The 24,000-nt window shown below is 44.7% G+C and overlaps 1 protein-coding gene across 2 annotated transcripts in view; it reads right to left on the minus strand.

The window, feature by feature from the left end:
* The window catches only part of LOC135101188 (sodium-dependent phosphate transporter 1-B-like), a 165,928-nt gene that overhangs the window by 84,609 nt on the left and 57,319 nt on the right, over positions 1-24,000 (minus strand). For both annotated transcript variants that reach the window (XM_064004796.1, XM_064004797.1), the window contains exons 3-4: positions 21,160-21,552; positions 10,941-10,960 (exon numbers count right to left, since the gene is read on the minus strand). The gene's annotated coding sequence lies outside the window, so the exon portion shown is untranslated. The remainder of the gene's footprint in view (positions 1-10,940; positions 10,961-21,159; positions 21,553-24,000) is intronic.

Here is a 24,000-nt window from a genome sequence, read left to right on the forward strand (position 1 = left end):
AGAGAGAGAGGGAGAGGGAGAGGGAGAAGAGAAGGGAGAGAGCGAAGGGAGAGAGAAGGGAGGGAGAGCGACGCTGAGATATTAGACCGAAGGAAAGAAAAGTGAAAGGGAGGTTTGGAGACATAATTGGCAGGGGGGAAAGGGAGGAAAAGGAGGAAGGGAGAGTATTAGAGAAGGTAGTGTGTCTGCATAGCATGATAGGAGGAGGAGGAGGAGGAGGAGGAGGAGGAGGAGGAGGAGGGAGGAGGAGGAGGAGGAGGAGGAGGAGGAGATATGACACACACACACACACACACACACACACACACACACACACACACACACACACACACACACACACACACACACACACACACACACACACACACACACTACGAATATTATTGTTCCAACTTTTCACAAAACACCAAAAGTTAACTAGTGCTATCACGTCTTTATATAAATGTTAGCTGGTTAGTTAGTTAGTTAGTTAGTTATCTACTTACAAACTTACAGACAGATAGGTAGATAAATGGGGTAAATAGAAAAAAAAAACAGACAGTTATTTGGTTAGCTGCACATTTGTAAAGAGTAGTGTGCCATTCAACAAAACCAGAGGCACAAGCCGGTCAAGTGCAGCAGTGGACAGAGAGTCAAGTGCAAGCATTGACTGGCTCAGGCGGGAGGCCACCTTGACCTGTCTGTGGGATAAAGTCTGTTTATTGATTTTCATTTCTTGTCTGTTGATTTATGTCAACGCTGATACGTACGTCTCTCTCCTCTCTCTCTCTCTCTCTCTCTCTCTCTCTCTCTCTCTCTCTCTCTCTCTCTCTCTCTCCTCTCTCTCTCTCTCTCTCTCTCTCCTCTCTCTCTCTCTCTCTCTCTCTCTCTCTCTCTCTACATGACCATTGGCCTAATATTCTATCCACAATTAACCTCATTTCCGCCAAGCCGTGATACACATCCCTGGACAGCCCACAATCATGCACTGCACCGCTTATCATCACTGCCACTTTCACCCTCACCATCCTCGCCACCACCATCACCACCACTCCGCCGATCATCTCCATCACCATATCACCATCTCACGCCTCCCTCAGTGCTTCCCACGCACTGTGAGGATCGTCAGTCAGTTAGTCAGCTTACAAGATTGGCCTCGGAAGTGGGTTAGTGAACCAGACCCAGACACCACACTGCCACTCGCCTCGCTACCTACACACACGAGGGGCCTCGCTAGTCTGACGCGTACTCGCCACCGGGACCGCCTTGAAATAGCATGTGTAGCTACGTGAGTGTTGAATTGAGTCTCTACTACATCCCGTGATCTGCCGTGAGGGGTAAACATCGTCGTCCAACCCGCCATACGTGGGTGCAGGTTCGGGTCACTTCTGGCGTGTTGCTCTTACTTAGGGTTCAGACTCACATCAGCTGGTCTGCCCACCAAACTGTGTCTTTGCTGGTGCTGCTGCTGCTACCACTGTTCCTACGACTGGTATTACTTCTACTGCTGCTGGTGGTGGTGTTGCTACTACTAATGTTGCTGTTACTACTGTTACTACTGTTACTACCACTACTACTACTACTACTACTACTACTACTACTACTACTACTACTACTATTACTACTACAACTATTACTTGCTGTTGTTGCTGCTGCTACTATTACTACTACTACTACCACTACTACTACTACTACTAATATCACTATCACTAGTCTCCTCCTCCTCCTCCTCCTCCTCCTACTACTACTACTACTACTATCACCACCACCACCACCACCACCACCACCACCACCACCACCACCACCACCACCACGACCACCACCACCTTGAACCAAAGTCACGAGGGACGGTGAGGCTGAAAGAGACTGAGGAGTACAAAGGTGAATGCACGGAGTTGAGTGCTAACGAGGCGATGTACACGTCGACAAGTGCCAGCCGCGTGCCCTACTCCGTATAGTACAGGAGTTTTTAGTTAACCTACATAGTTAATACCGAGCACGATACAGCAACGGGGTGAGGCGAGGTGGGGTGGTGGAGGGAGACAGGGAATACCGGGTTATGTCATGTAGGGACCAATTTACCGAGTGGAGGAAAATTTCTGGCATATTGATTTGAGAGAGAGAGAGAGAGAGAGAGAGAGAGAGAGAGAGAGAGAGAGAGAGAGAGAGAGAGAGAGAGAGAGAGAGAGAGAGAGAGAGAGAGAGAGAGAGAGAGAGAGAGAGAGAGAGAGAGAGAGAGAGAGACTAATTAATATGTACGGATAATGCATCTAGGTACTCCTACCACATATACTCGTATACGTGTGTGTGTGTGTGTGTGTGTGTGTGTGTGTGTGTGTGTGTGTGTGTGTGTGTGTGTGTGTGTGTGTGTGTGTGTGTGTGTGTGTGTGTGTGTGTGTCTGCAGTCTTGGTGGCGGTGGTGGTGGTGACGCCAGGCTGCGGTGTCATGCTACTGGGAGCAATGCACTGCAGACATAACCCGTGACTCTCCCACAACTCTTAACCCAACCTGCCTCGCGTCACGTCAAGTAAGTAGAGGCTCCATTTTCACGAGCACGTATTTCTGGTGAGTTGAGAATAAGCGTTTGGTGCAGTAGTGACAGTGACTGTTTGTATTTCTCGAATCAGGATGAATATTTTACAGTTCGCTTAGATAATTACAAAGACTAAAATAACTGCCTTGAATCACACTGAGCAAGTAGATTCAAAATTTACATCGCCACGTATTTTGGCGAGTTAAGGATGATGATCGTCCGGTGCAGAAGTAAGTGACTGAATCATTTACATTTCTCTGAGGAGTGGCGAATATTTTGCATTTAATAACACCAAGAAGTAAATTATTATCTTTTTTTTTATTAAATGTACTTTTGGCGTGTCAAGATGAGCGTTCGGTGCAGAGGTAACTGGGACTAACTTATTTGCATTCTGCAGTTCACTTAGATAATCACAAAGACTAAAATAATTGCCTTACATCATATTGAGCAAGTAGATTCAACATTTCTTTTACCACGTACTTTTAGTGTGTTAAGAATATGCTCCCGGTGAAGCGGCAAGTGATCCAATTTTTTTTTTATTTATCGAACTTGAACGAATATTTTGTCGTTCACACAAGTACAAAGGTTAAATAACTGCCTTGCATTAGCCGTGGAACTGGCTGAATCTGCCTGAATCTGCCTGAATCTGCTTCCCAACCATAACTATAGTTGATCTCTCTCTCTCCTAATTCTTCATCAATCAGAAGGTAATAACTCTCTAGGCATTCTGAGTCCTTTCTGTGACGATCCATGGCAAGAGAGGAGCACCAACACTACCTAACCTTTTTTTATCACTTTTCTTGAAGCAGCAGTTAATCAGGCTTTTGCGGAGCAGCAGTTAATCAGGCCGTCTTTTATTCCTGTTTGCATCACCTGACCGACCTCCTTCACACGCAAGAAAAAGCGTGACAAAAAACCGTCATCAGGAAGGGTAGGGCAGAGACGCAAAATTTCCCCGTCAGGCGCGGCGGGTGACCTCTGAGTGTTGCCGGAACGTTCTCCGCCGACAGTTAGGATCCAGTTCGTCCTTCCGCGACGCCCACTAACGAGGGACACCCAACCCGCGCCGGTGTGCCGCGGGAGGATGACAATTTGCCTGAGTGAGGATAATTGTGGTGGGGGGAGGACGGGGCGCGGTCTCTCACCGCTGCCTGGGGGTCGGCATTGCGTCCCGCTACTCGCTCCCCGCCCACAGCCTTTGAAGTGCCTTGGAGAGTTTAAGTGCTCTACTTAGCGTAAAAAGTTGTATAAGAGACATGACCTACAGTACTGATAAGTCCACGAGGAGAAGTGACGTGTGTGTTAAATGGTTCCAGTGCTGGCGACGGTGAGGTGAGGAGGTGGTGGGATCCTGAGTCCTGACCCAATCTAGCGGCAGTCAGGTGTCCCACTTCCCTCGCTCACGGCCACACACTTGCCCCGCCGGTGGTCCTGCTTCCCCTGTCCTGGCAGCCTCCTTCACGGGGCCGGAATTTACTCGGAAAGGGTGGACGCCAGGATTATGTAAGGCTAATGCTCACTGCTGCTATTTGTGTAAGTCAAGGCCACTGAAGTGAAGCGGGCACCTGCTTAGTGTTGCCCCACGAACGGAAAGAGAACTGAGAAGACGCAACAAGGGGCGACGGCCTGCACTGGGTGAAGAAAAAGAAGGAAGAAGACCAAGATGCTGATGAAGGCGTAGATAGAGATACGGGGAAAGAAAGGAGGGGACGGGAAGAGGTAGGGAGGGAAGGGAGACGGCAGAGGGGCGAGGTGTAGGGAATGGGGGGGTGTTGGAGGATTGGTGAGGCTGCCAGCTATTTATGATTCTGGTGGCAGAGATCCCGAACGGTGCCAAGTGTTACCCAGCAGGGGAGAGTGGCAGGGGAGGGCAAGAAGGGCAGGAAGGGAAGACAGAGACGAAAAATAGGGACAAGAAGGCGGAACGATGCACCGTAAAATGGGGGAAAAAAAAAAAATGTGCTGCACTGTCAGAAATGGAGTAGGAAAAAAAAAAAGATTCAGTTAACTTCCTGCATGTCTTTCTTATGCAATGTTATCCACAGCTTTTTCTTAACATGGTACAAGAAGTACAGGTCCGTCTGTCTGTCCGTCCTGTTTACTTCCCTCTGGACTGTGTGCGATGAGAGAGAGAGAGAGAGAGAGAGAGAGAGAGAGAGAGAGAGAGAGAGAGAGAGAGAGAGAGAGAGAGAGAGAGAGAGAGAGAGAGAGAGAGAGAGAGAGAGAGAGAGAGAGAGAGAGAGAGAGAGAGAGAGAGGGGGGGCAAGGGGGGAGGAAGGGAGAGGGAAATACGGTATGCAGCATTTAAATCTTCTAAATATTCTCAAGGTTGCATTACCGAGAAGAGAGAGAGAGAGAGAGAGAGAGAGAGAGAGAGAAGAGAGAGAGAGATGAAGACCTCACCATCTCTAACCTGAAACTAGCAAGTCAAGTCAAGCCAAGCCACGCCACGCCAAACCAACAGCAGACACTGCACCAAACTTAGACAAAAGCGTCATCTTCTAAATCCAGCCACTATTAAAATTCCCCTCGCCTCCCTAGGATCCTGACATAACACAAGGCTACAAAAAAAAAAAAAAGAAAGGCGGGTACGGGGAGAGCGAGGGAGGGAGAGAGAGAGAGAAAGAGAGAGGGAGTGGAGGGGAGTTAAGAGAGCCAGACGGCGTAGCTTCCCTGTCCCTCTTGCAACACGGGGCGGGGCGGGATAGGAGCGGACAAGCACAAAATGTCACTTGCTCCCTTAAGTCAGCGATGAGAGAAGCTAAGCGGTAATCTGAGAACAGGAAGAGGCGAGTGACGGTACTTACTCAATCCACGTCACTCCAGCGTGAGAGAGAGAGAGAGAGAGAGAGAGAGAGAGAGAGAGAGAGAGAGAGAGAGAGAGAGAGAGAGAGAGAGAGAGAGAGAGAGCAGGGAAGACTCAGCAGCGGGGTGCACGTGGAGAGAGTCTGGTTTGGGAGGAGGGGGAGGGCGGGACGGCAGCGTTCTGTCTCATGGTGACGTCACGGCTCAAAATTGATTAGAAGCAAGAAGTAGGATGACACCTGTGGAGGGCGCTATCCACGTGTGTGTGTGTGTGTGTGTGTGTGTGTGTGTGTGTGTGTGTGTGTGTGTGTGTGTGTGTGTGTGTGTGTGTGTGTGTGTGTGTGTGTGTGTGTGTGTGTGTGTGTGTGTGTGTGTGTGTGTGTGTGTGTGTGTGTGTGTGTGTGTGTGTGTGTGTGTGTGTGTGAGGAGAAAGGAGGGATGGGAAAAGAGAGAGAGAGAGAGAGAGAGAGAGAGAGAGAGAGAGAGAGAGAGAGAGAGAGAGAGAGAGAGAGAGAGAGAGAGAGAGAGAGAGAGAGAGAGAGAGAGAGAGACGCACGTATGCACACAAACAAACAAAGCTAAACAAATAAAACATGGAAATTAACACACACACACACACACACACACACACACACACACACACACACACACACACACACACACACACACACACACACACACACACACACACACACACACACACACACACACACACACACACACACACACACACACACATACTTCAAACAGACTGACAAAAACTCAAGGTCGCTAAAAGAAAGTAACAATAATAATGATAATGAAAAACGTTTTCTATCACAACACAACACCTCTCAACATTCCTCCGATCCAAACACAGCAATAATAACAATAAGCAAGCAGTACAGCACCACCTATTAACCTGAATACAAACTAACTGTGCGGCATTACACTATGACTCCTCTGCTTATAATCTAGTTGAACTGTTAGTAAATGTTGGTTAGTTCTAGTTTCTTCCAGTGATATAGTAGGAAGGGATATGACAGGGGGAGGTGATAAAGGACGCTATCTTGGCAGTGATAAGTTAAAGCAGAGGCAGCAAGAGACGTCAAGGAGGTGGAGATAAAGGCATTAACTGACTGACTGACTGAGTGACTGACTGCATCACGAGAAACGCTGCTGGTAACTCACGTGTTGGTCAGGTAAAGGTAGAGAGGGTAGGGAATAAGTAAGTTTGATTTTGTTGTTATATGAAGATACTTGTCCTTTTCTGCCTCTCATTTGTGGTTTTGTGTTTAGTTGTGGTTTATCTTCTGCGTCTCACTCACTACACACACACACACACACACTCTCTCTCTCTCTCTCTCTCTCTCTCTCTCTCTCTCTCTCTCTCTCTCTCTCTCTCTCACGAACTTTTCTCATTTCTCACGTAAGAAAATTAATGAAATTCTTTGGTTGTACTCATATAAAATTATCACGTCATTTTGTGAGTTGCAGAAGTTATAATCTAGTATTTTTGTTTATGTAAATATCTGTATATTTTTCTATTATGTTTACTTGGTTATGTAATGTACTATGCGATTTCTAAGCTGTAGTCAAAATCTCCCCTATCTCTCTCTCTCTCTCTCTCTCTCTCTCTCTCTCTCTCTCTCTCTCTCTCTCTCTCTCTCTCTCTCTCTCTCTCTCTCTCTCTCTCTCTCTCACGTAGACACACACAGAGATTCACGGAACCCTGGAACCCCTTCCCCCCACCTCTCTCTCTCTCTCTCTCTCTCTCTCTCTCTCTCTCTCTCTCTCTCTCTCTCTCTCTCTCTCACCACGCCCATGGTCAGGACGCCCCCCATGCCGGCGTGTCATTGAGGCAAGAGCAGGCCGGAGCCTCGAGCCGGGGCGCTGCATGGCACGGCTTGCCTGTTGACCTTTCTATAATTTCTAAGTCGGGCTGGTAAACCTGGCGGCCTTTACCATTAATAAAAAGAAAAAGACTGAAAAAAAAAAAATCTGCGTTTCAAGTTGACGTGACCTACCAGACCTACTACAAAACTGTATTCTATTTATTATTATTTATTTATTTTTTTTTTCAATTTTTGCTTAGTTCTTAGTACTGGCAGGGACAAGTTTCTGAGGTCGCCACGATGGATACCTGAGAAGGTGAGAAGGTCCGTGTTTTAATTACACGTTTTGGTGTCTTATTCCGTTTACTCCATTTTTAGCTGACTCTAGTGAAGGTTATTGGGATGTTCAAGAGTGATTTTATGATTCTAGTGATAAGTCAACAAGCTTACTTCACCAGCTGTTAGTGGAATGGTGAAAGCTATTGAGGTTTCCAAGAGTACCTTCATGATTCTATTCTAGTGACAGTTTAGCTAGGATTCTGCATAACCATTGGGAGAAATATCTGTGAGAATCTAACATATCATAACTTAAATACTAACACCTTTAGACACCTTATTCTGTTTTTTATAGAAGCCACAAGCCATACATTTGCTCCTACAAGTAATCGAAAGGGACGAACAGTTCAATACATGCCGACGCTTTTTGGGGACAGAAACGAGGAAAAGTACGGAGGCAAAATGAACAAAAGTCTAAAGGTATAGAAAAAAAAAATCCCTCTTGGTACTGAGCAGTGGTCCTTGTGAGTGAACAAAAACGGGCTTAAGTCTGAAGGTGGCAACAGAAAGTGCATTTAATGTTAAACTCAGATCATAAGTGACATATTTCATGAATCAGCTAACCCATGATAACTTTGTTTATTTTTACTCGTACTCTTAAAGCCTTCTCAACTGCATTCTTGTGGCGCCAGGACTGTTTTCAAAGGTCACAGACATGAAGGGTCGTGTTCTCATGGTTGTATTTTCCCACTAACGATGTAAAATTGTTGTGAAACTGTCCCCATAAGAATTAGCTTCAATGAGATGAGTTGATCAAATTTTTTTCCTATTGATGATGTAGAAAATCCTACTAATTGTGACCACGAGGCCACAGAAATGACCGGTTGTGTTTTCATAATTTTTTTCCTACTGATAATGTAGAATTCTTGTTAAACTGTCGTCAGGATCCTGAAAACATCATTTAAACCCACATGACCTTTATTACAGTAACAATCACGTCATCATGTTGAATTGTAAGAAGTTAGACGAGAATACGTTTTGAGGAAGCCGGTTCCGTGGGTTCTGAAGCGTGATGAAATGCTCAGAGTAAAATTTCGAAACGGACTGACTGACCACTGGAATCAAAATGAGTGAATGATAGAGTTCAGAATTTCTAGCGATCGTAGTTATATTTACACTCAGTTAAATCGGACAGAATAACTCGCGTACCTCACGAAGCAACGTGTGTCATGTTGCCCTCTTAAGTCAGTAAATTCGAAACAGACTGACCACTGAAATAAATAAATAAATAAAAAAAAATAAATAAATAGTGAATGATGAAGCAGCTCAAATTTTCTTAAAACTTTTTTCTATTTCCACAAAGTGAAAAAAAAAAAAAAATCAATAAAAAGGTCAAGATAACTTACATGAAACATAATCACTGTCAGTCAGTAATTTTGATAGAGACTCAGCACTGAAACCAAAATGAGTGAACGATGTATTTCAAAATTTCTAGTGACCATGTTTCCACTGCCCCTCAGTAGAAAATATGCCAGGGTAACTCACACGAGGCAACAAGTGTCATATTGTTAAACTCAGCCAGAAATTTCGAAAGACACTGAACATTGAAATAAATAATAAAAAAAAAAAAGTGAATGATGGAGGTCATGTTTTCAGTGACTGTATTTCTATTTCTCCTCTGTTAAGATCTGGCAGAATAACTTTCACGAGGCAGCAAATGTCATATTGTCATATTGGCATTCCAGGACCTCACTGCTCGCTGGCACAAACAAACTGACCATTGAAATGAAAATTAATGAATGATGCAGTTCAATAATCCCAATGACTCTGAAACCAAGAAACACCAAGAGATGAAACGCGAAAATAGAAGGAAGAAATTACGGCGGAAGGAAGAAATAAAGAGGGAAGAAATTACGGAGGAAGGGAGAAAGGTAGAGGAAAGAAATGAAGGAAGAAAGAAGAAAAGTAGAAGGAAGAAACGAAGGAGGATGTAGGACAGAAACGTGACAACTCTATTTCTATTTCCACTCAGTACAAAAACAAAAATCAGGCAAGATAAATCCTTCGCAGCAGCACACGTCATATTGTCACTGGCAGTCAAGGGGTTCGCCTCGCCTCTCGCTGCGACAAACAAACATTCCGTTATCAACAGTCATCACCTTCCGTAAAAGCAAGCAATGAAAGTTTACCTGTGATCAAGACCAGACAGTTACTCACTCTTAACTCGAGCGCTGAATGTCAACAGAGCAATTCATCTCAACATGACATTTACGCAGCCGCTGTTCGATCACCTCGCTGCTTAAAAAGTAAATATAGTTCCATTCACAAGGAGAAAAAAACACCTTGACTTGAAGGTAAACTCATGTGATTACTGCAGCTGCCGGCCTGTCTTGTAGCATCATCCCCAGCTTGATTCCTGCATGACCTCCTGCTAGGCGGCCTTCCCCTGACCTTATGTGAAATTCGCAATGCTACTGGTGGTGGTGTCAACGAGTCAACTAACACTCGTGTCACTGAATAATTGTGAAGTTGATGTGTGTGTGTGTGTGTGTGTGTGTGTGTGTGTGTGTGTGTGTGTGTGTGTGTGTGTGTGTGTGTGTGTGTGTGTGTGTGTGTGTGTGTGTGTGTGTGTGTGTGTGTGTGTGTGTGTGTGTGTGTGTGTGTGTGTGTGTGTGTGTGTGTGTGTGTGTGTGTGTGTGTGTGTGTCTGTCTGTCTGTCTGTCTGTCTGTCTGTCTGTCTGTCTGTCTGTCTGTCTGTCTGTCCGTTCGTCCGTCAGACAGTCGGTTAATCTGTTCTGTCTGCATGTCTGTCTATCTGTCTGATTCTCTATCTATATGTCTCTCAGCCCGTCAACCCATCAGTCAATCAATCAGTCAGTTAGTTAATCTGTCTGTCTGTTCGTCAGTCTCTCTCTCTCTCTCTCTCTCTCTCTCTCTCTCTCTCTCTCTCTCTCTCTCTCTCTCTCTCTCTCTCTCTCTCTCTCTCTCTCTCTCTCCTCCTCCCCCCTCACACTCACACATGTGTCTATCAACCAGCTCACAAAAAGCCACGTCGTACGTCCTGTACTGCGTGAGAGATTCTCCCAAAGATGCGCACGAGTTGCACAAGCCAATAATTTTTTTTTTCTCTCTCTTCCTCTCCCAGTCTTATTTAGCCCTAGGTCATCTTAATTGTCCGAGTATAAATAGCAGAGGGAGTTTCCCGCAGCGAGCGTCCCTCCCTCCACCCTCCTTCCCTCCCACTTGAACCTCGACTATTTGCACTCGTATATTCTGCATCTCCTGGCATCCCGAGTGTTGCCCTTCACATGAGCCTCTCTCGTCCATACCTGCTGCAGCTCACGTGTCCTCTCGTGTCCTTTCCCACTCCCAGTCCTTCCTCTCGCCCCTCTGTACTTCTTGACCCAAGAGACAATCAAGAGAAATAGTAAAGGAAGAGAGAGAAAAAGCTTGTTGTTTTCGTCAAGAGAATATACAGTGAATAGCTGATGCAGGAGGAAAAATGTACAAACAAATGTTGATCAACACTCACCAGCCTTAGATGGGAAGGATCTGAAACGAAAGTAGGAAAGAATCTTAAGAAAATGCCTTGGTTGTTCTTTGCTATCGGTACACGTGATGTAAAAAAAAAAAAGAAAAAAAAAACTGCAAGCATGGACACAGAATAAAGAGAAAGAAGGTATCCAATTTGTCTTTTCTCATCTCCAGAAGTGTTTAGGAGACTGAAGCATGAAAAATAAATGTCTAAAATTTATAGAAAATTATCTGAAAAGTGCCTAAACCTTATAAGTGGTTATGTAAAAGAAAAATAATAAAACATGGTTATAGAATATTGTATGGGACTATAATACAAAAAAGTAAAAGTAATAAGTGTGTAATTGTGTGAAATAAAAAAAAAGAAGACTAATACAAGACTCTAAAAATTATGTAATTATGTAAGCAAAGTTTTTAAGTGAGTTGGCTAGAACACCTACAAAATCATTTAGAAGACTGCCGTACAAAAAGAAAATGCCTAAAAAGTTATAAATGATCATGTGAAAAAAAAGTATTAGTAAAAGGATTGAAAAGGCTACATAATCATTTAGAAGACTGTAGTACTAAAAATATCTAAAAAATGATTGTTAAAAAAAAACTTATTACTAAAGTGATTGTAACACTGCTACATAATTATTTAGAAGACTGTAATACACAAAAAATGTTTCAAATTTACTATGAGAAAAAAAAAAGCTTATTAATCATTTACGACACTAGTAAAAGAAAATAGCTCTCAAACTACAAATGAGCATGTAGAAAAAAAAAAAAAATTAGTGAAAGGTTTAACCACGGGCTTCCCAGGAAAAAAAAAAATGCACACGTAAAAATCTTTCTTAAAATAGACAAAAGCAAAGAGTCCGCCACCAAGGTCCTGTGTAGCAGCACCAGCCAAGACTTGACTGTACATATTGTGTTGACGTTCACCTAAAGCCTTTACTGGAGACACGCCCCATTACACAACACTGACAACAAGCTAATGCCAGCGTTCCGAGGCCCTTCGACATCTTATCTTGACTTTTAATCCTCTCACTGCGATATCCAGCAATTGACAACCTTAAAAGTACCGTACAAAATGTTAACAAGCACTTACATAAATAAAAATGGATTGCAAGAATATATTTTCCTGTGCTTAGCAAATGTCAATCTTTAATCGCTTTAACTGATAAATTCTGGAACTCAATGCCTGCTTCTGTATTTTTATGACTTGAACTCTTTTAAGAGGGAGATTTCAAGACAATTTTCCTCATCATTTAGGAAAATTCTTTTGATTACTCTTTGGTGACTTCTTTTTTTTTTCAGTCTTTTCGTTGCTTCTGGCTGGAACCTTTTACATGTTAGAAAATAGATGACCTTGGAACAAAAAGAAACGTCTCAGAGTGACATGTGATTAAAGAAAGATGCGTTGAACAACAATGACTGAGAGAGAGAAAGAAAATACTTACGAAAATCTGACTAAACCTTCGTGGTCTTTGAAAACAGTCTTTATGAAATCCCAGAACACTTAAGAAAAGAAGCCCAAACGGTAGAGTTTCTCTTAAGGCTGAAGACAAAGAGGCAGAAGGTCGAGGGGAACAGGACAGCGCGCGAGAGAGGCTGGAGGAGGATGTTGAAACAAGAGCAGCCAGCCAGGGATGTGCACGAGACAAGCACGGGGCCACGGCGTGACTTCAAGGGCACCGCAGCTTCCAACAGGCTCTCTCAAGGCGAACCAATAGCGTCTTCGAAGGAAACAGGCAGAGTGGCTGACGAGGGAGCGATGTAATGATAATAGGATGACAAAACAAAGGGCTTTCTGAGGCGCGGGTCCGCAAAGGGGCTGTCTCAGAAGAGGTGCATCGAGTCACCTCCGGAACTACGTATGTTGGCCAATATTTTGACTTTCTTCGACTCTTTCTTTGACTCTCTGAGAGCGGAAAGTTGAGAGCGCTTCTTTCTTTCTCTCCTTTTTCTCGCACCCTTAGTTAGCCTCCTTGATACGTAGAGAGAGAGAGAGAGAGAGAGAGAGAGAGAGAGAGAGAGAGAGAGAGAGAGAGAGAGAGAGAGAATCATAATGCCAATGACCAAATAACCGCACGTCTATACACGCGACATGTCTTCCTGGAATACATGAATTCTCACCTCTCTCTCTCTCTCTCTCTCTCTCTCTCTCTCTCTCTCTCTCTCTCTCTCTCTCTCTCTCTCTCTCTCTCTCTCTACCATCACTGCCCTCCTGCTGCGTGGCAAGGGTGCGAGAAACCGAAAGACCGAGACCGAATACTGATGTTCTGTCCCTGAGCTGTGAATTGTAGAGGTGCTGTGTCATATGGCGGCCTGGGACGTGATGCGCTGTGCTGTGTTGTTAAAATGTATGGGTAGTTGTTTTATGTTTGTGTAGGATTGCTAGTGGTGTGTGTGTGTGTGTGTGTGTGTGTGTGTGTGTGTGTGTGTGTGTGTGTGTGTGTGTGTGTGTGTGTGTGTGTGTGTGTGTGTGTGTGTGTGTGTGTGAGGCGTGACTCCTAGCTGTGGTCGATGAAATATGTGTATCTATCTATCTATCTATCTATCTATCTATCTGTGCATATGAGAGAGAGAGAGAGAGAGAGAGAGAGAGAGAGAGAGAGAGAGAGAGAGAGAGAGAGAGAGAGAGAGAGAGAGAGAGAGAGAGAGAGAGAGAGAGAGAGAGAGAGAGAGAGCTGCACACGCCTTATATAACAATGGGGAGTGTGGCGTGGTGTAGCATAACTAAGTGGTGCACTGTAATGGAAGTAATTATAATGATTTATGCCGGTATAAAGAAAGGAAGGCGCGGCAGACAGAGAACTGTAGACCAAGAGATGAGATAAGATGATAGACGGTGATGATAGATGGATACAGGTAGGCATGTCTTGTACAGGGGCCGCCATCTGTAGGCCTGATGGATTCTTGCAGCTTCCTTTGTTTTTTTTAAGCCCTCATGTTCTTAAGTTTCCCTACTGTGGACTGAAATAGACAGGCAGTTGACGGAGGTGCGTGGAGGTGTCGTGAAGTCTTTGTCTTGCAATGTATGCCTCGAGGCTGATGATGATGATGATGAGCGTGATGTGACAGGCTATGGTATGGTGTAGTATGGTGCTATATGGTATTGTGTGGCTTGATGATGTATGGTGCGGAATAATGTTTTACAGGTGTGCTGTGGTGTGGAGCGGTGTAGTGCATGTGGCGTAGTGTGACAGCGCGGCGTGGAACAATGGGTAGAGTTATTAAATAGCGTGAAACAAAGTGCCTTGGTGGAGCGTGGAGCATCATGACTTCGAGCAGCGTGAAACAGTGAGTGGCGAGGGCGTGCAGCGTGCGTGGCTCACTGACAAGACGCATCTGTGCCTGGTTGCGTTAATGCATCATGCCGCCGCGCCGTGATGGTCTGAGTGATGCGGCGCTGCGGCGTGATGGGGAGGCTCTGGCGCGGTGCAGATGTCGGGAGGGGACGATGGCTGGCTGGCTGGCTGGCTGGGCGGCGGACGGGCGGGGTGGGCTGGAGGAGAGCGCACCGTGGCCAGGTTATTGACCCCAACTAGAGTGGGCGGGGCGGCTCATCCTGACCTTGATCGGGGTGGTGCTGACCTTGGACGCTTACACACACACACACACACACACACACATAGCTGTTAGGGGCGTGGGTGCACAGGGGCTGGGTCATCAAGAGGTGAGTACGTGGGCATGCAGCCGTACTCGTTCATGCTGGTCACGTCTGTACGGAAGAAGGCAGCACAGAGGCATCAGCACCACCCTTACCTAGCACTGTCACCTCAGCCCCTCCCCGCCTCGCCTCGCCCGCAGCTGTGGCGTGGCTGGCTTAAAGGTGTGGCGTCGAGCGGCAAGGCGGGGCGGGAAGGGAGTCCCCTACTGACCCAAACTTTCTACCTCAGCATGAAAAAATCAATCCAGCAATTACTTGGTGTCAAAAGAGGGAGGTTTATGACACGCAAATTTTCTGGATTGATAGAAATATGACCCGGATTCTTAAATGTGTCAGTGCTCTGCATATTGGCTACATTTTAACAGGCTGTAATGGAAGTAATATGAGTTTTCAAGGGTATTCTCATGATTCCAGTGATAGTTCAACGAGCATACTGCATTATCAATTACAAAAACACTTATGAAAACTCGACTAAACACCTCTGTGAGCTTTAAAAAAAACAACCCTTATGAGAGTCTAAAGCGTTTAAGAATACATGCCTATAGTCCTTTGTGTCGCTGAGGTCAGATGCTCTTCACACGTGGCCGGGACACTCACCCCAGATCAGAGACAGCGCTCAGGAGGGCGACGCGACAGCCTTTTTTCTACTTTGCAAGCACTCTCGTTCTTCCTCCAGCTCTCCTTCCCCCCCTCCTTCACTATCCTTCCAGCGCCACACAAAGAGCCTCCGAGGTAAAATAACGTCATTCAAGAGGTGTTGATTCTGATGATGAGCGAAAGGCGAACACCACCACGCCGGCAACACGCAGTCTCTCCTCTGCCTTTCCCTCCCTCCCTTCAGTGTTCGAGTGTTCGCCAGTGGCAGTGATGAGTTAAAAGTGTTTGTCTTCTTTGTTGTTCGGACACGCTAATGATGATGGTAATGATGATGCTAATGGACAAGTTCACTGCATAATGGGTCTCAATTTTTACCAGCTGTGTTTATTCTTGCATGATCTTGTCCCCTCCTGAACTGAGGGAAGAGGAATTTTCATTGTTTGATCTCTCAGTCACTGCCTCCAGTATGCGGTGTCAGTGTGTGGATATGTCATAGATATTATGTGGTTATTGTACGTAACCTGACCAAACACGTGGAATATATGCAATTTTATTCGCGCCAATCATTTAAGGTGTTCTGCATATTCATGGTCTCTCTCTCTCTTTCTCTCTGTGTGTGTGTGTGTGTGTGTGTGTGTGTGTGTGTGTGTGTGTGTGTGTGTGTGTGTGTGTGTGTGTGTGTGTGTGTGTGTGTGTGTGTGTGTGTGTGCAGTGGTATCAGCATCCCCTGTGACACGCACCTGGAGTGGCCTGGTCTGTGGTCTGGTCTGCCTGGCTGCTCGTCAACCACTAAGTCACTTTTTTCTTTGACTTTCGTTGTGCTTTCGACTCACGTTAAGTTAAAAATATGAGTGGTGAAGAGTGTAGGTCTGAGTCTGATGATGCTGATGACGACAGGAAGGAGGAGGAGGAGGAGGAGGAGGAGGAAGAGAAGGAGAACGATAACGACGACAGAAATGATGAGGAGGAGGACAACACCATCACCAACAACAACAACATCGTCATCATCATCACCATCATCAACATCAATAACAACCATAGCAACGACGACAGCGGTGACGAGGACGAGGACGAAGACAAGTAAGCGGAGGGAGAGGGCGACGAGGACGAGACACGAGGAACATCAACTTTAAGGGAAACTTGGCAACAAGACGGCTCGGTCCAGGCAACATTAAGGGCAAAATATGAGCTTGCTAAATAGAGTATGAGGAGGAGCAGAGGAGGAAAGGAAGCACGGGCCGCCACACACAGACTCTTCTTCTGACATCCTTTGTTCTCCCATCAGGACTGTTTTGAAAGGCCACAGAGAAGGTTAGTCGAATTGTAATGGGTGCTTTTTTTCTATTGGTGATGCTGAGTTCTTGTTGATTTATCACTAAAATCATGAAACTTCCTTGAAAATCCCCAATAACGTCCACCGAAGCTAATTAAAAGCAGCTTTTAAGACGATGAAACGTTTAAACACACGGATGTACTTTCAAAGGCTACAGAAATGGTTGGCAGTTTTCAAGTGTTTTCTTATTGATGATGGAGAATTTCTGTTAAACTATCCTAGAAAATTATAATACTCTCGAAAATCCCCAATAATTTCCGCAACAGATGTTAGAACTTTTAGCATACGAACCTAATTTAAAAGACAAAGGCAAGTGTTTCTCCTAATGATGATGCTCAATTCTTGTTTATTTATCATCAGAATCAATTAAACATCCCTGTAAATCCCAATAACTACTACTACAGTTTGTTATGAATAGTACAAAAGACGCAGAAACGTTTAACCTAATTATTTATTTATTTACTTATTGATGATACTGGATCCTCGTTCATTTATTACCAGCATCATGCGAACACATCTGAAAATCCCAATAACTTCCACTAGGGCCTGTTAATGGTACTCGAGATAAGATGCTGAAAAGTTTGAATTTACAGATCAGAGGGAAGGAGAGCTTGACGCGTAGAAGCTTACCACTTGCCAGAATCTTGCTGTGAGATCAAAGTTTCCTAATTTTTAGCACCTGTATAATGTAGAAGCAGCTATGTAACTTTCTCTTGGATATTTGCCTAGTCTTTTCTATTAGTATTTAGTGCAAAATAGCGTGACAGAGTAGCTTAGGCGGAACCTTAAGATCTGTCGTTGTTTTGGTATCCTTCGTAATCCTCTGTAACTCTTTCTTACTCGATAGGTCTTGGCAAAACTTTTTATGTATGTAGTTGACCTATAAATACGATAAGGTCTGTTGCATCTCTTCTGTGAGGCTTAGATGGTCGGCCTGTTGTACCTGTAGAGCTTAAGTAACTGTTAGTAGCCTCCCTCCTGTGGTAGCGCAAAGCTAGTTGTTTCTGTTACAACTCTTCTGTGAGGCTTAAATGCTCGGCCTGTTGTATCTGTGGAGCCTTGGTTGGTTGGCTTCCTCCGTGGCGGCGCAAAAGCTGGCTGTTTGCTATCACACACTGAGTTGCACCCTCTCACATCTGCCTCGGGACTGCCTCGCGTTGATGCTTCCCTCCGCCCCGCCTGTCTCTTTCCTCACTTCTTACTTTTCTTGCCCTTTTCCACGTTTTGGCAAGGCATCCTCTTTCCTGGCAGGCGCCGCTGCTTGAAGGGACGTTCCATCACACACACACACACACACACACACACACACACACACACACACACACACACACACACACACACACACACACGTCGCTGCGTCTCTGAATATTGCTCATTTTGCGGTTTGTCACGACTCACGACCTTTTCCAGGAGACTGTTGCAGACACTCGCGACACAGGCGTCAGGGACAATGTTCCTCCTGGATGTTCTGTGGCTGATTTAACTCATTTCTCTTTCTGTGCCAGGGAGAATTTTCAAACTACAAATGTATAAACTTAAAGGATAAACACACACACACACATACACATACACACACACACACACACACACACACACACACACACACACACACACACACACACACACACACACACACACACACACACACACACACACACACAAAGCAAGTAAAACCTAGATGAATGCAATGCAAGAGTTAAGCAACCTTCACAGTGTTCCATCTTTTTCGGAAGTAAACTCTGGAGCATTCTGCCTGATTTCGTATTTTCTTCTACCTATGACTTAAACTCCTTCAAAAGATAAATTTCAAGACACTTTTCGTAATTATGATACTCTTTTTTTGTATCTTTTGGGATTGACATCTTTATCGGACCTTTTTTTGTCTTTTTTTTTTTTTTTTTGGTTACCGTTAGTCAGAACTATTTTTACTTAAGAAACTGGAAATACCACATACCTACTATCATTACAATGTACATTTGTCATTACGTAATTTCTACACTTCATAATACATTACATGACAATCCATATGATCATTAAAAATACTTAGAGACTCCTTTATTATGCGTTCATCAGTTTATTTTATTGAATCTTTATTGAATCGTCTCTCAAACGAAACAAAAATATATGAACAAATGAATAGATAAAAAAAAAAAAGATTGGTGGTGACTGGCCGCTCCATGGTCCTTTATGCAGTCCATCAGTTTATTTTATTGAATCTTTATTGAATCGTCTCTCAAACGAAACAAAAATATATAAATAAATGAACAGATTGAAAAAAAAAAAAAAAAGGAATTGATGGTGACTGGCCGCTCCATGATCCTTTTTTAAACCCGGAGATCTGACTTACCTCGCTCCCTATGGCCTGGCACACCTCCAGAGTGTCGAGAGGAACACGATTTATGCAGGCAAGTGTCCACCGTGATCTGCGCCTTGGAATTCCTGCGTAGGTGCGCGTACGTGCTCCCGTCCATCCCACTGACAAACCTATTCCTCAACTGGCTGAAGACTATTTGTCAGCTGAAATCTATTTCTGAACTGAAGTCCTTCCTCATTTAAGTTCTGCCCTCAATCAGTTTATTTCTCAACTAAAACCTATTTCCCAATTAATCACAGTCAATTTCTAAGCCGTTTTATGTTCTCTTAAGACAATTTTCAAAGGTCACAGAAGTGATATTAGTCAGACTGGCACGAGTGTTTTTATTTTTCATGCTGCAAAAACCACTAGTATCATGAAAATACACTTGAAAACTTTTAGAACTTCTACTACAATAATTTTTTTTTTCCTTTCCTTAGGCAGAATCCACGCTAAACTGCCGTTAGAATAGACTCATGACAACACGCTTGAAAACAACAACTCCCGCTGCGGAAGAGTAACCAAGGCAAGTCGAGGAAAACGTTTGGTGAATACAAAACCCAACTCCGAACATCCAAAGCCAACTCTTGCTTCACTCACTGGCTTGCCCCTCCTAACCTTGCACGTCATCTCAGGCTGTCTTTCTAGTCTTCAAGCATGACGCGGAATGTTTGATGCTGGATATATTGATTAACTAAAATGATTACCTTCTTATTATATCCGTAGTTATTTTTAGTCACAAGTTCTCCCCCCTCCTCTCTCTCTCTCTCTCTCTCTGTCAGACGGGGTAGAAGGAAGGAAAGGAAGGAAAGGAAGAAAGGAGGTAAAACTGGAAGAAAATACGGTGTAGTTGTGAAAGAAGATGGTGATAAAGACAAGATATAAAAGAATGATGGAAGGAGGAAGGGAGGAGGTGAAAGGGTTTGAGAAATTTCATGAAAAGCGTCGTGCAGGAACAGATCTCTTGGGTTAAAAAGAAGGAAAAAGAAGGAAGGAGATAAGGAAGAAAGGGATGAAGGATGGAGGATGAGACAGGTGAATATTTTAAAGATGAGAGGAGGGAGGGAGATGAAAAGAAAGACTGAAGATAGAAGGGAGAGAGGAATGAAAAGAAGGAAGGAAGAAAGGAAGGAAGGAAGCGTTGATTGTAGTAAAAAAAAAAAGCATTCTTATTTTGTGAGGCTGTAGTCTGGATAGGAAATACGATGAAAATGAGTGAATAAGAAATACATAAGGAAGTTTTTATTCTTTTCTTTAATGTAAATAAATGAACAGTGTACATAAATGAATAAGGGCGAAGAATCACAGGACGTGGAAGGGATGTACTTGTTCTTCTTCCTTCGATATTTTTGTTCTGATGTTGCATGATTTTTGGATGTTTATTGAATTCATAGGTGGAAATATATTGTTAGGAGTGTTCCATGCAGGGATTACCGCGTGTTGGCCTGGCGGCTTCTTGCAACTTCCCTTATTTCCTTGAGTTCTAAAGTTCTTTATTTCTACTTTCCATTTGCTATCCTTTCAACTCCTTCCTTTGTTTGCTGTTTTATTACATATTCTCTTCTTCCTCCTCTTCTTTTTTATTCTTTTTCTCCACCTGCTATCGTTCCGCCGCTTCCTCCTCCTCCTCTTCTTCCTCCTCCTGCTCCTCCACCTGCTATTCGTTGTCCTCCTCGTCCATTCTCTCCCCGCCTCTCACAACAAAGACACATTCAACGCTTATATGTTTTTTTTTCTTTCAGTCCAAGTCCATCGCACTCCCGCCCACCAGCTCCTCTCCGCCTCGCTCGTCTCTTTGATTACGTGAATGGATGAGCCAACCTCGCTCTGGACGACTGAGGCGGTGAATGCTTCAGTCTTTAAAACTCCTGTCGAGATATTCCGATGAAGGCACGCATGATACCCCTCTCTCCCTCCTCCTGCTCTCCCCCTGCAATACTCATATATACAATGCATTCATATAAAACTGTGCTCCATAAGTCAAGAGCAAGTGAGGAAAAAAAAAGTTGACAATATCTGTGTTTATGAACACTAATAATGTGATTGATCTATTTACAAAGCACTGGCCTTGGTGGCTCTGATAATAAAGACCATTTTCAGAAGCAAGAACAATCTTACACAAACGCGACAATATGAAAACCACCGTTCCTTCACATCTGCGCCTCCAGGCTGAGCTAAAATACCTATACAGGCGCGGGGAAGTCCCGGGTAGCACGCCTGGCTTGGGTGGGCCGGCTGGCCTGAGGGAAGGAAGGTACATACATACGCACTGCACTAACCTGTAAGGTGAAGGTTGGGGTGAGCCTCCTCGGGCTGGGCGAGGTGCTGGCTGCCTGGCACGAGTCCTTGGGAGAAGCAGCAGGAAAAGTCTTCAAGTAACACAAAGGAACTGACACTCGACGGTTCAAGTGAGCGGGGGGATGAACAGAGGGTAAGGAACTAAGTCTCAAATATCTGTTTGTAACTCAGTGGGTGAGAGGTGAAGGTAACTGGATGTGACTATGAGGTGCTGTGGAAGCCGGGCAGCGGTGAGGTAATTTGGCACAAAGGGGAGTGTGTGTGTGGAGGGCAACGGTGACTAGTGCTGTGTGTAGCGACTAGCCTTTCAACAAGCGCTACATTAAGCAGCCATGGTAGTCTTTCTGCATCGTCGAGGTAACACGGCAAGCCATCTGCAAAGAGAAGAAAGGCAGGTTAATTATGGCATTCTCCCTCTCTCTCTCTCTCCCTCTCTCTCTCTCTCTCTCTCTCTCTCTCTCTCTCTCTCTAGATCTTCAGTTACGTAATAAAATGCTTCTGGTAAATTATGCAAATGCTCCACTACACCTTCGGATACGTAACCAAATTCTCCACTGTAAATTCAAATACGTAACCAAATATTAAGCAAGATCTTAGAGTACGAAACCAAATGCTTCAATACATTTTTGGTTACATAAGTAAATGTTCCAATACGTTTGCGATTACGTAACAAAATGCTCCACTACATCTTCGGATACGTAATAAATTGCTTCACTACACCATCGGATACGTAACCGAATGTTCATAGCGCAACATTTCCCGCGATCCATAACACAGCACGCGGCATCACACAGTCAGTAATCCAGCGCGCGCCGTCACACAGTCCGTAACACAGCGCGCGGCGTCACACGGTCTCCCACACGCTACGCTCAAAAATGGACGCATGATTAGGCACACGCGGCCTTGCTCTTTATACCAGACAAATAAAGTGGATATACGTGGAACCTTCAGTAAATCTCACCGTGTTTATTCCAGGAGGCGAGAAAAACTTCCCGCCGAAGGTCTGCTTTGTGTAGGACAGCATCTCCGCCCCTACCCGCCACTACCACCGCCACCACCACCATAAACTAGGACTCCATAATACCCCATCACCACCAACGCGCGCTGAGACAAGCAGGGAAGCAGGCAAGAAGTCGCGCGCAGCAAGCACACGCACTCACGCATCCAGGCACGCACGCACGCAAGTACTCTCACACATGCGGGTCGTTGGGAACACGGCCAAATTAGGGAGCCTTATTTCTGCTGCAATCATCGTTTGTTGACATTCAGAGCAGTGTAAAGAATTGTTTGCATTAACACGGAAGAGAAATTAGAAGAGAAAAGGAGTTTAATTTTTCCCTTTCCAAGTTACACGACAGATTAAGAGACTATATTCATGGATAGACAGAAAAACATGAGAGAAAAGATGGTTAATTTTATCTTTTCTAAGCTACAGAACTATTCAAGGGCTTGTAGTGTAAATATGTGTCTAGAAACTTGTAGGTGTCTATGAGAAATAATCGTTTAGCAGTGAAGGGAATGAGGGGCGTCGTTATACAGCCCTATCATGTCACCAAAGCGGTTCTCTATCACCTCCACACATCACCACCTCCAGGAAGCAGAAACCGGAAAGTGTCGTAACCATTTTGATATCTGTTGTGGCCGCTGTCCGTCTATTCCGCGTCATTAACTGCCTGATAAACTTGTGGTTCCCTTGTCTGTTAACTTTGTGATAGCCACATGGATGTCTTTACAGGCAATCTGCTGCTATTCTTACGTTCTCTTATCTATCTAGCAAAAAAGATCATGCAACATAGAAACACGACACAAGCAAAGCCATCTGGGTTCTTGCTGATGGTGACTACACGCTGTATTGTCCATCCTGAGTCTGCCCAGATTGAGGCTGTCCACGAGGTGCCAAGAAGCCAGGAGACAGTTTATGGAAGGCCACTCCACCACCCGCGCCGCCGTCACCCATCCCACCGTCACTCGCGCAACCGCCATATGTATTACTGGGCGCCGCTGTCATCTACGTCACCGTCACCCGCGCTACCGCCATCTGAGCTACTGTTTCTGGCGCCACTGTCATCTACGTCACCGTCAGCCGAGTCACTGTCACCAGCGCTACCGCCATCTGAGCTACTGTTCCTGGCGCCACTGTCATCTACATCACCATCACCCACGCTACCGTCACCCGCCACCTCCCTTGCCCTTCTCCGCTCCACGTCACCCCGCACAGATGCCTCTCAGGGCGTCGCACACAGAAAGCTCTCAGGCCAGCGCGGTGCCAGTTACTGGGCGCGCAGTTAACTTGTGTCGATGGCGCAGAAAATTGCACATGGTTACCTTGCAGTCTTTGATTAACTGTAGTTCAGGTTTTGTTAATTATAGAGCAATATCGTTAGCCATTAATTATGAAACCTTAGCCTGACCAACTTTTTTTTTTTTTTTATCCCGGGGAGCAAATATGTGGGATTTGTGTTTTCCTTATTATTATGATTTTTTTAAAATTTATTTTGTAGCTCTTGATAATTTTCTTTACAAGTAGAATACAAGAAAAAAAAATGACTACAACTTCTACGTACATCTGCTGTCTCCGGGTGCCAATCCAGTGAACCGTTCATTCTTTTTTATCCTCCTCCTCCTCCTCCTCCTCCTCCTCCTCCTCCTCCTCCTTCACTTCATTCTTCTTTTGGAGCCACATGACCATAGTTGTTGTGGCGCCACACAAGAAGCTTTGAATAACCTCATTTCACTTCTTTTTCTTTTTCTTCTTCTTCTTCTTCTTTCTCCTCTTCTTCTTCTTCTTTTCCTCCTCTTCCTCCTCCTTCTCCTCTTCCTCC

This window comes from Scylla paramamosain, chromosome 6, assembly GCF_035594125.1.
Source record: "Scylla paramamosain isolate STU-SP2022 chromosome 6, ASM3559412v1, whole genome shotgun sequence".
In the NCBI taxonomy this organism is placed as follows: domain Eukaryota; kingdom Metazoa; phylum Arthropoda; class Malacostraca; order Decapoda; family Portunidae; genus Scylla; species Scylla paramamosain.